Raw genomic sequence first — 12159 nt, 5'->3', positions numbered from 1 at the left:
TCTTTTTTTATTATTATTATTTTTAAGTATCTGCCTCCTCCCAGCCTCCCATTTCCCTCCCCCTCCTCTCACCCTATTCCCCCTCCCCCAAACTCCTCTCCCCCTCCCTCTCCAGTCCAAAGAGCAGTCAGGGTTCCCTACCCTGTGGATAGTTCAAGGTCCGCCCCCCTCTGTCCATGTCTAGGAAGGTGAACATCAAAACCTGCTAGGCTTCCACAAAGCCAGAACATGAAGTAGACAAAATTGCCGGGGAGAAAATTGGGATCTTGGGGGTGGGGTGAGAGGGGAGTAAGGGGAGAAGGGGAGAGAAAAGTGAGAAGGGAAGGAGGGGGGGAACTTGGGGAAACAGGAGGTTTGGGATAAAGGAAAGTTGGACAGGGGAGCACGGAAGCACAATTCTTAGTTAAGAGATCCACCTTAGGGTTGGCAAGAGACTTGACCCTAGAGCGGCTCCCAGGAGCCCATGGTGATGTCTCCAGTTAGTTCCTTGGGCAGCTGAGGATAGGGAACCTGAAATGACCCTATCCTATACAGCAATACTGACGAGAGCTGTTCTTAAAATCTTTCAGTACCTATGCAAACAATCTTCCACATGCCTTAAGCACCCACTTAAAATATCTCCACTGTATATATACAAAGCACCCACCACATCTGCAGGGCAAAATACATACTTTCATAACAAAACTATAATGTACCTCTCAAGTATGAAAAATATACACATAATACATGTTATACAGTATTTACAAAATATAAAATATAATACAAGTTTCTTGTGTGTGACTTAAGCTCATCTCCTGTCGTATGCTGCAACACGGCAAGTTTCCACCGTTGTATCCATTTCTGTTTAGAGTACAAGGATGTGGAAAAAAATCTATGTTTAACATACATATTGAAAACTATAATCTACGTCTGAACTTTGAGGAGGGTTTTCAGATGCACTGCCAAGAGCTCCCGGCTGTGGCTGGGATTTTCAGCAGTGTTTCCCATCCAGTGACTAGGAGGCTTTGGAAGAACACTAGGGGAAGATGGGTCGCTAAACTTTGCTCCCGCGTAATTTTCCTTTTGGCTAACTTCTGTCAGAAATGCTGATTTCTTCAAATGGTTACTTTTAATGTTCTCAGTATTTTTAAAAGGCTTTTTTCCTGCTTCTGCATTCTATCGGAGGAAGCAGAGTCCTGCCAAAAGTCATTTTCATTCCTTTTTGCAGAGGTGATCTTGGTTAGTGGCAAGTTAAATTTGCTTTTCTGTCTGTTTATCTTTGGTTGTTCACACAAGTGTATAGCATGTACAAGCTGGCCGTGAGGAAGGACAGTTTTCTCTGATTTTTCCATCTTTGATTTTAACATCTCCTTGGCGATCGGGGGTTGTCGGTGTAGCCGGGCTGTGTCCGCCAGGCCCGCTCCTCAGGTGCCACAGTCGGCCCCGGGGTCGGGCTGTGGCCTCCTTCCAGGCTTGGCCATTGCTGCTGGAACTGGTGGAAGCTGCTGGGGAGTTGTCCAGCCTGGCTGGTTCGCACCTTCTTCATCAGATGCTTCTTGGGCGCAGCCCGCGGGGCAGCCACCAGGGCTGGGCTGCAGCCGGATGGTGCAGCGGTGCAAGGCGCGGGGGCCAGGCCTGGGCCATCTCCCTAGATGAAGTGCGGCAGGAAGAGGGTGGGAGGCAGCGCCCGCGGGTAGGGAAGGCGTGGCAAGTGAGGATGGGCCGGGCTCACGATAGGGAGGGCCCCTAGGAAGCCCAGTGGCGCTAGGGAGCTGCCCAGAGCGAGCTCTCCCTGCGGGACAGAGACCATGGTCATAGCGAGCTCTCCCTGCAGGACAGAGACCATGGTCATAGCGAAGCAAGGCATGGGACTCTGCAGAGGACTGGAAGTGGGCATCACAGGGTGGCGATGGCTGCTGCTGCTGCTGGGAGATTCGGAGCAAGGACCATCTGGAACTAACTCTTGTAGACAAGGTGGACCTCAATCTCAAAATGATTCACCTGCCTCTGCCTTTTGATTGGTTAGATTTAAGTTATCTTCTACTACCCAGAAACCTCTTTCTTTCCCAATTTTAATACATATTCATATGCTAATGAACTCCACACATCTATGACTCACCTTGTATCCTTATTTGTTGTACTAAGTAGATAAATCTGTTTTATAATTTTTTTCGCATACCCAACAGCTTCATGCTAAGACTGCTTTAAAGCACACATGCAAGTGACAGCATCACTATGTGACTATATTAGACTGATGAGCAATTCTTTGCATCACATATACTCCAGATGTCATATATTTAAAATAGAGAAAAGCACACCTTGTTCCTTTGACCTAGTCAGTACACTCCCATTAAAATGAAATCCAGCTTCTTTTTTCAAAAGATTTATTTATTGTACAATATTCTGCCTGCATGTATGTATCCCTGTGGGCCAGAAGAGGGCATCAGATCTCATTATAGATGGTTATGAGCGACAATGTGGTTACTGCAAATTGAAATCTGGACCTCTGGAAGAGCAGCTCTTATCCTCTGAGCTCTCTCTCCAGCCCAAAATTCAGCTTCTTAATCTCTGTCCACATCCTATGAGCTCTAAACAAGGGCAGTCAATGAAATTCATTTGTCTTATAGACAAGGCTGGTCTTGAAACTCAAGTCCAAGAGGACCAAAGACCTCAACATAAAGCCAGCCATACTGAACATTATAGAAGAGAAAGTGGCGAAATACACTTGAATACATTGGCACAGACAACCTAAATGTAATGCCAGCAACTCAAAAACTAAGAGAAACAATTAATAAATGGGATATCCTGAAACTGAAAATCTTCTGTAAAGCAAAGGATATGGTCAACAAGACAAAACAACAGCCTACAGAATGGGAAAAGAATTTCACTGAAACTACATCACACAGAGGTCTGATCTTTAAAACTTTCAAAGAACTCAAGAAATTGGTTATGAAAAGAACAAATAATCTAATAAAATAAGGAAAACAGACCTAATCAGAGAACTCTAAACAGAGGTATCTAAAATATCTGAAAGACACTTAAGGAAATGTACAAAACCTTTAGTCATCAGAGAAATGCAAATCAAAACAACTCTGAAATTCCATCTTACACCTATAAAATGACCAAGACCAAAAACACTGATGGCACCTTATGCTGGAGAGGTTGTTTGGAAAAGAAAACAGTTCTGCATTGATGGTAGGAATGCAAGCTGGTACAACCCCTTTGGATGTCAGTGTGATGATTTCTAAGAAAAAAGGGAAACAAGCTTCCTCAAGACCCAGGAAAACCTCTTTTGCATATATATCCAAAGGGTGGTCAATCACGCCACAAGTTTTTGTGCTCAACAGTGTTCTTAGAGTCATTGCTTATCAAAGCCAGAACCTGGAAACAATCTAAATTCCCCTTGAAGGAAGAATTGGTAAGGAACATGTGGGACATATACACAATGGAGTACTATACAGCAAAGAAAATAATGATATCTTGAACTTTGCACAGAAATGGATGATGAAGAAAAGCATTCTTTTGAGTTAGGTAACCCAGACATAGAAAAATAATTATCATATATACTCACTCAAAGGAGGTTATTAAATATAAAGCACCAAAAAACCAGCTGCGAAACCATAATACAAAGAACTTAGACAATAATGAGGACACAAAGAAAGACATATATTGATCTAATATACATGGGAAATAGAAAAAGACAAGTTCTCCTGAGTAAATTGGGAGTATTGGGAACTTGGGCAAGGGTTGAAGTGGGCAGGGGAGAGGAAGGGAGAGGGACAATGACAAAATTTAGAGTTCAGTAAAAATCAATAAAAATAAATAAAAGAAAAATGTAATTCAATTGTTTTATGATGCTTTGCACATAGTTGAGAGTCAATTTGTTTACCTGTTATCACAGAAAAATGAACTACTAATGAGACAAAAAGTTGTCTCACTTATGGGCTGCATAAATTTTACATGCGTTAGGAATTTGCTTGAAGGTTGTATCTACACATGGCTTTCACTGGAGACGTCCCTTGGATTGTGTTAATTATTGGTGAGGGCTGGTGGCAAATATGTTTTCCTACATTTACTAATTAAAGAAGGCACTCTCACATGTCTCTTGTAACTTCCCATGCTTAAACTGCTCTCTGTGGAATAAACAAAAAATGTAAGATTACTAGTTATTTTATGGGGTTTCAGAAGCCAGCATTTTTAAACATCATATTTAGACATTATGTTCTCCATTACCTGTGAGTTCTCAGTGTCTTTCCATTGAAGAATGCCTCAATATGGAGTAGACTGTATTGAAATAATATGAATTTTATCTGTGATGTTTCTCCAAGGGATACTTTGACCAACACGCAAGAATTTTTATAAAATTAAGAGTGCCTCAATATGTATTTTTGGTTAACATAGTTAACATAGGTTGTCAAAAATGGATGCAAGAAACTTTTCCGTTACAGGGGTAATAAATCCTTTAAATTGAGTATGGAAATCTCTGGTAATACTAATGTTCACACTAAGAAAAAGAACAGTCTATTGCTATTTGATGCTAAACTCCCCTTGTCAAAAGTAGAGTCCTAATATATACCAACCTACACTGTCCCCATAGATGAGTTTTATTGAAGGGAATGAGTTTAACTTCCACAAACATATTCTATCAATTTAAGATATTTTAAAATAAGAAAAGAAAAAAATTGAACAAAAGAAGAACCAAGGAAAAAGCTGTATAAGAAAATAAGATTACAAATTAAAGTATGTTTGATTTACAAAAAGGATAAAGGATAGAGAATGGTTAGGAATGCATGAGGATACAAAAGGAGAAGTAAGGAAAGTTTAACAAAATGTAAAAAGGACATGGCAGTCTAAGCAATTTCTTTTCAAAGTGGTCATAGTTTATGCAAATAATTCTTCTGAAACACAAGATAAATGAAATAACTTTTATTATCAAATCACAGTATAAAATGTACAACGCAGAACAAAAACTATAGAAAATATACAAGTTCATGATGAATATAAAATTAAAACATTTTAGTAAACCATGATTTCCTAAAGAAATTGGGAATAATTTTGTAAATTCTTAAACCCAAACAGTGATTGGAAAGGGATATACCACTCCTATATTGTACAAAAGTAATAGAACTGTGGGAAATTGTATGTGTTTGAGTACACACACAAATAAATAAATATTGAACCTAAAAATGAAAACCTAAATATCATCACACAGATAAAAAAATAGCAAAGATCGTAATCAGGAAACAATGAGCTAATACCAAAAATTCAAACCTGAAGCAGAAAAAAGTAAACAATCCAACAAACACTTAAATCTATAGAAGGGCAAATATTCAATTCAAGCAAGCAGTTAGTGAAGGCAAACTAACGTAATGATTGTACAAGATTTAACTGAGATACTGAAGAAAAGGTGAAGGAAGATGAAAGAAAAAATTAACAAAGAGAAAGGGGAGAGGGAGAATTAAGGAAAGGGAAAGACAGAGAGAGAGAAAGAGAGAGAGAGAGAGAGAGAGAGAGAGAGAGAGAGAGAGAATATCCAGGGAAGGTAACAACTTTGACTAAGCCCCAATTTAGACTTCTGAGTCACTCCTGTTTTGCATTCCTGCTAAAAATGGCTTGGAATTATCCTTGAAATCTGTCTTCAATCTTATTAAGGGAAAAACTGTACAACACTTCGTGTCTTATGATATGGCACCAGCCATTAGTGACAATACACCTAAATCACCTCTGACTACCAAGACAGAAGGGTCCCTGGCACTGTCATGTTAAAAGAAGGATTCTGCCAATGCAAGTCATAGAATACTAAAGTCAATCAATGTGATCATTAGCAAGAGTTGAATTTCAGTTGTTTTTTAATTAGAAAATCAACTGATAATTTAGTAGGTTCACATAATGGACACTCTGTTAGGCAAAAGTTCTCTAAGAGCCCTATCAAAGACTCTCTTTTATCCATATGATTTCTTATGCAAATTTGACCAGAGATGTCTCAAGGAACTTGAGCTAGTGGTTTCTTGTTTGGGCTAAAGATTGTATAGGATTCTCTTCCCCAAAGAACTGACTCATTTCATTAGGAAAAAATGACATCACTTCAATGTCAAGAGACAATGAAATTGGAGGGGGGGATTAATGGAACCTGACAATTATCTGAAAGAGTTTCCAGAAGTTTAAGAAACAAAATAATTGACACTGGGGCAAGAGGCCCAGGATCTCTCAGTATACAACAATAACATACTGATATGGAAAATTGTAGTAGGAAGGCTGCATGTTAGTTATGGGCTGCTCAGATCCAAAAGAACTACAGAGATATTGTATTAATTAAATCACTGCTTTTCCCATTTGCAATATCTTATTATTGGCTAACTCTCACATATTAACATAACCCATTTCTATCAATTTATGTACTGCCACAGGCTGTGCTGTCGCTACTCAAGTTATGGCAATTGTCTCCAACAGGGTAACATGGCTTCTTTTGGCTCTGCCTTCTTTTCAAAGCATTCCCTGCCTAACTCTGTTTTGCCCCTCCACACAGACCAAGCTATCTTTTTATTTATTAACCAATAAAAGGAACACATAGAATGAAGGCCCACCCACACCAGACACTTATACGTAACATGAAGTTACCATTTTTCACATGAGGGTCTGGCTTGTTGGGGTTTCTGTCCTGCCTGGTAAACCACAGTCAGTAAGCCACAAAGAAAATCATACATAGGTCTCCATAAATTATAAGCTGATTGGCCCATTAGCTCTAGCCTCTCACTGGTTCTCACATCTTGATTAACCCATTTTTCTGATCTATGTAAGGCATGAGGTTCAATAACCTTTTTCAGAGGGGCAGATCACATCCTGCTGTTTTGGTGGTTTAGGCAGGAGTGGGAGGAATCAACTTCCTCCTTCCTAGAATTTTCCTGTTCTTATTGCATCATTTCTACTTCCTGTCTTGTTTTTTAACTCATACTTCCTACCTGGCCTATCAGTGTTTATTAAAAACATGATTATCAGAATACTGACAATTCTCCCACAATCCTTGCACCTCTAAAAAAAAAACAGGAAAAAAATCAAATGATAGTATCCACAGTCCATTCTTTGGGGATGTGAGCATAATATTCCAGTCTGCTTCCAGCTTGTTTGGGGCACTGATAATCTTATGGGGACCTAAAGAATATTTAGAATTATGATCACGTCCTGACTGAAGTATCTTTTGAGCCTTGATCACCTCAGGCCACAGACTTGAACCTGTTCTGGATGAAGAAATCAGACATCTGTGCCATGTATTCCTGCCAGAGATTTCTTAGGTGGTCTTCCTTGATCAAAGCTAATATTTCTTAACTCTGAATAAAATACACAGCCTCTCATTTTCTGTGGAAACAAAAGCAAAATCTCTTCTCCAAAGTAACATTCCTTTTGACTTCAATTTTGAATCCAAGCTATTTTCAAAATACCTATTTTGGATTAATTCTGCAACATTTATAAGGAAATATCTTTTAGTAGCACTTGTTCTTTTCTCAGAATTCAAACAATTTAAAGAGAACATATTAGTACACAGTATCAAGATTCTCTGTGTATTTTTCATCTTTACTGGATTTTTAACCTCTATTTCTTTTATTTTTACTTTTAACTTTTGGCTTTTTGAGACAGGTTCTCTGTGTAATTTTGTCCTGAAACTTCCTCTGTAAATGAGGCTATCCTTTAACTCACAGAGATCCATCTGTCTTTGCCTCCCAGGCAAATCCTACCAGCATGTGCCACCACAACTTGCTGCGCTCTTGCTTTCCTTTTTTATTTACTCTGAGAACTTTAACATTTAGCCAGTATGTATTTTTAACACACTGTATACCAAACATGTAACATATAATAGAAAACTAAACATGTAACATATAAATCTCAAATTTTAAGTTTATCTATTTAGAGTTAATTTATTAGTACAGAGGACATACACCACAAAAAAATCATTGAGCAGCTTCTAGAGAAGGAGGTTTTCTTCCTCTGTGAATCACTCTTTACTGTATATCTGCCTTTTTATGACCACATTAGCCTTTAATTCAGTAAGCAAGTATGGTTGAGGTACTTGCCAGAGCCATGTTTATTGACACAACTTGGCATTTCAAGGTCCTTGCCAGGAAGCAAGCTGCAAAAGAAAAGTATGTTCTTAAAGAACACCCAGAAGCCCCTATGGCATTTCAAGGTCCTTACCAGGATGCAAGCTATAAGAGTGTGTCCATAGCTCCATAGTTGGGACTGCCTGCTTTAAAGAGTCAGAGTTTTCCCTGGAAGGATGGATCAGAAAGCCAGCATTTTAAAACAGTGCAGCTTTTTTCTTGCTACTGCTGAAAACCAAAATGCTTTACTCTAGTCTTTCACAAGCTTTTTCAGGCTTTCTCTGGATGCAGTTATCCACATGAGCATCATTCTGTAACATGAAGGTGCCATTTTTAAGATGAGGGGCTAGCATGTTGGGATTTTTGTCCTGCCTGGTAAACCACAGTCAGTAAGCCACAAAGAAAATCATACATAGGTCTCCATAAATTATAAGCTGATTGGCCCATTAGCTCTAGCCTCTCACTGGTTCTCACATCTTGATTAACCCATTTTTCTGATCTATGTAAGGCATTAGGTTCAATAACCTTTTTCAGAGGGGCAGATCACATCCTGCTGTTTTGGTGGTTTAGGCAGGAGTGGGAGGAATCAACTTCCTCCTTCCCAGAATTCCCCTGTTCTCATTGCATCATTTCTACTTCCTGTCTGGTGTTTCTACCTATACTTCCTGCCTGGCCCATCAGCATTTATTTAAAACATGATTGAGAGGATACAGAAACTTGTCCTGCACCACTTATGCAGGATGATCAGCTATGATATGGACACCTGGTTCAATGCCAACACACAAGGTATTTAGTCTTCCCTAGTTTTATTGACACTGTGGATTTATCTAAGGGAGCACGAGATGTAGTATTTGCTCAGCTCCTACAAGAAAGAAAAAAAGAAAAATAAACTATTGAACACACATCCCAAACACCACAAATCTTTGCATGGCACTATCTATAAAATGCAGTAAGAATCTTATTGAAAACAGGTACAGAGTAGAAAACTCAACAAGTAACAAGTAATTCTCAAATTCTAAGTTTATTTTTCTAGAGTTAATTTATTAATACAGAGGACATACACCACAAAAAAGTCATTGAGCAGCTTTTAGAGAAGGAGTAACCAGTGCCGATACTCTTTGGTTCTAATTCCAGTTAATGTCGAACTCTTAAAGATTTGGCCATTGACTCACTGGGAGAATCAAAATTTCTATATTCTGAAATGAATGAATGTAGAAGATACTTAACTTTGGGTATTAAAATATCCAAAAGAAAATCCTGATACTCATCTGCTTCCTGCATGCAGAGATCACAATATAGGTTCAGAAGAATCTCCTTAATATTCCCAAGCAACTATTATCTCATGAGTATAATTGGAACAGCAGCAAACTGAACATCAGTGAATGAAGGAGGTATATCAATATTTGATTAAGCTCAGAAACACACACCTACAAACACACTTACATTATGCCTACTTTGATAGCCATTCTTAAAACACCAATTGCCAAATAGATTCCATGACATTTATCACCAGTACAGATAATTACCTCTGGATTACAGTGAAGTGATAATTTTCACTTGAGAAATGCTTTCCTCACAATTTCAGGTTGAATGTGCATTGGCTATCTCCTCAATGTTTATAATTTTTGTTGTTGCTAAAGAGAAAAGACCTCCTTCCGCAGGTTAGACACGTCCTATTTTCACACTCTACCACCTAGAATAAAGTAAATACCTTTATGCTGACAAGTGATCTCTCTGTGTTATCCTGTTCTGAGTTGTCTACCTGGGTAGTCATATCAAGTAATTCATCAGCTGTTGTAATACTATGCCATTACAATATTTAAAATAGTTGTCTCTGGAGCACAAAACCCCCTCCCCCAGCTCCTTCTGCAGGGCTGTCCTTCTTATGCAGGACCCAGACCCCCAGAACCACCCCCCCAACCCTGCCCTGCTGTATGCTATGACCAGTGCTCAAGAACAGTTTTAAGCTCCTACACTAAGGCTACCCACCCAGCGTGGTGAGTGCCTGTCCAACAGGCAGGCCTCAAGGTCCCCTGTAAATTAGCCTGGGCACCTTTAACTTGTGCTACATGGTCTCCTGTGCTCTCCTGGACCGCACCCTGACTGGCACATTCTTCATTTTGTCCCCGGCTCATTGGGCTACCAGGCGGCCCTCTTTAGGTGCTGAGGAGTTCCATCTGGATGGGTGAGTGTGTGTTATCCAGGGGCGGATTTAACTGGAAGAGAGTACAAACCCCACTCCCCAAGCTCCTTCTGCAGGGCTGTCTTTCTTACACCCCTCCCCCAAGCCTGCGTTTTCTGCAAGGTCCTTTTATGCTCCTAAACCAGAGCCATGAGTGCCTGCCTACCAGGCAAGCCAAAGACCCCCAAAAGGGAGCACACGCACCTTCAGCTTGAGCGGCTGTGTGTCCTGTGTTCTACTAGTCCCTGACCTGCCCCCCAAGTTCCCTCTTTTGTCCAAGGGACATTGGAATGCCAGGCGTCCATGTTTTGATGCTGAGGAGTTCCGTCTGGACTGGCCGGTTGCTGCTTTTACACTGAAGAGATACACCCAGAGAGTCAGTGACAGCAAAGACTGGACCAAGATGCCAGGCCTCTCCTGGCTCCATTTGAAGGCAGAGATGGGAAGGCGCCAATGCGAGAATTCCTCCACCAATCTGAAAGGCAACATAACAACACCAGAATCCAGGGATCCCGAAATAAGAAGAATTGTACACCCTACTCCAGAAGAATTAGAAGAAATCGACTCAAAAGTGAATTATATGAAAATAATAGAAGACCTTAAACAGGAGGTGAAAAACTGCCATAAAAATTAGAGATTACAAACAAAAAGGTAGAGGAAATGAATAAATCGCTCAAAAATACCCAAGAAAACCAAGAGAAACAAGAAAAAGCAATCAAACAGGAAAGGGAAGCTGTTCACGATTTGAAGAATGAAAGGGAAGTAATGAAAAAAACACAAACAAAGGGAAGGATGGAGATGGAAAATCTGGGTAAATGAACAGGAACTACAGAGACTATTACTACCAACATATTATAAGAGATAGAAGAAAGAATGTCAGACACTGAAGATACCGAAGAGAAAATAAACACACTGATCAAAGAAAACAGCAAAACCTACAAATTCTCCTCAAAAAACATTCAGGAAATCTGGAACACAATAAGAAGACCAAACCTAAGAATAATTGGGATAGAAGAAGAAGAAAAAGTACAGCTCAACCGTTCAGAAAATATATTTAACAAAATTATAGAAGAAAACTTTCCCAACCTAAAGAAAGATATTCCTTTGAAGGTTCAAGAAGCATACAGAACACTGAATAGACTGGACCAAAAAAATCTCCTATAATATATAATATAATAATAATAATATAATAATCAAAACACAAAACATACAGAATAAAGAAAGAATATTAAGAGCTGCAAAGGAAAAAGGTCAAGTTACTTATAAAGTAAACCTTTCAGACTTACATCTAACTTCTCTATGGAAACCATGTAAAGAAGAAGGGGAGATGTACTGCAGAATCTAAGAGAACATGAATGCAAGCCCAGACTACTATACCCAGCCAAGCTTTCGTTCACTATAAATGGAGAAAACAAAATTTTCCAGGATAAAAACGAATTTAAAGAAAATGTAGCCACAAATAGAGCCTTAAGAAAGTAATAGAAGGAAAATCACAAACCAAGGAGTCCAAAAATGACCACTATAACTCAAACATCTAGAGACCCTTCACCAGCACAACTCAAAGAAGGAAAACAAACAAACTCTACTACTAAAAAGTGACCAGAGTTAACAACCACTGGTCATTAATATCACTTAGTGTCAATGGACTCAACTCAACTATAAAAAGGCACAGGCTAAGAGATTAGATACCAAAACAGGATCCAACATTCTGCTGTATACAAGAAACACAACTCAACCACAGAGACAGGCCCCTACTCAGAGTAAAGGGCTGGGAAAAGGCTTATCAAGCAAATGGACCCAAGAAACAAGCAGGTGTGGCCATGCTAATTTCTAACAAAGTTGACTTCAAACTTAAATCAATCAGAAGAGATAGAGAGGGACATTTTATACTCATAACAGGAACAA

At 39.4% G+C, this 12159-nt stretch overlaps 2 pseudogenes; both read right to left on the bottom strand.

Annotated features, from left to right (window-relative positions):
• Nucleotides 1–596: 596 nt before the first annotated feature.
• Nucleotides 597–12159, bottom strand: part of LOC142842003 (proline-rich nuclear receptor coactivator 1 pseudogene) — a 127888-nt pseudogene continuing 116325 nt past the window's right edge.
• On the bottom strand, nucleotides 686–1795 carry LOC142842002 (proline-rich nuclear receptor coactivator 1 pseudogene; annotated as a pseudogene).

This window comes from Microtus pennsylvanicus, chromosome Y (assembly GCF_037038515.1).
Source record: "Microtus pennsylvanicus isolate mMicPen1 chromosome Y, mMicPen1.hap1, whole genome shotgun sequence".
In the NCBI taxonomy this organism is placed as follows: domain Eukaryota; kingdom Metazoa; phylum Chordata; class Mammalia; order Rodentia; family Cricetidae; genus Microtus; species Microtus pennsylvanicus.
This window is presented reverse-complemented; position numbering and strand designations above follow the sequence as displayed.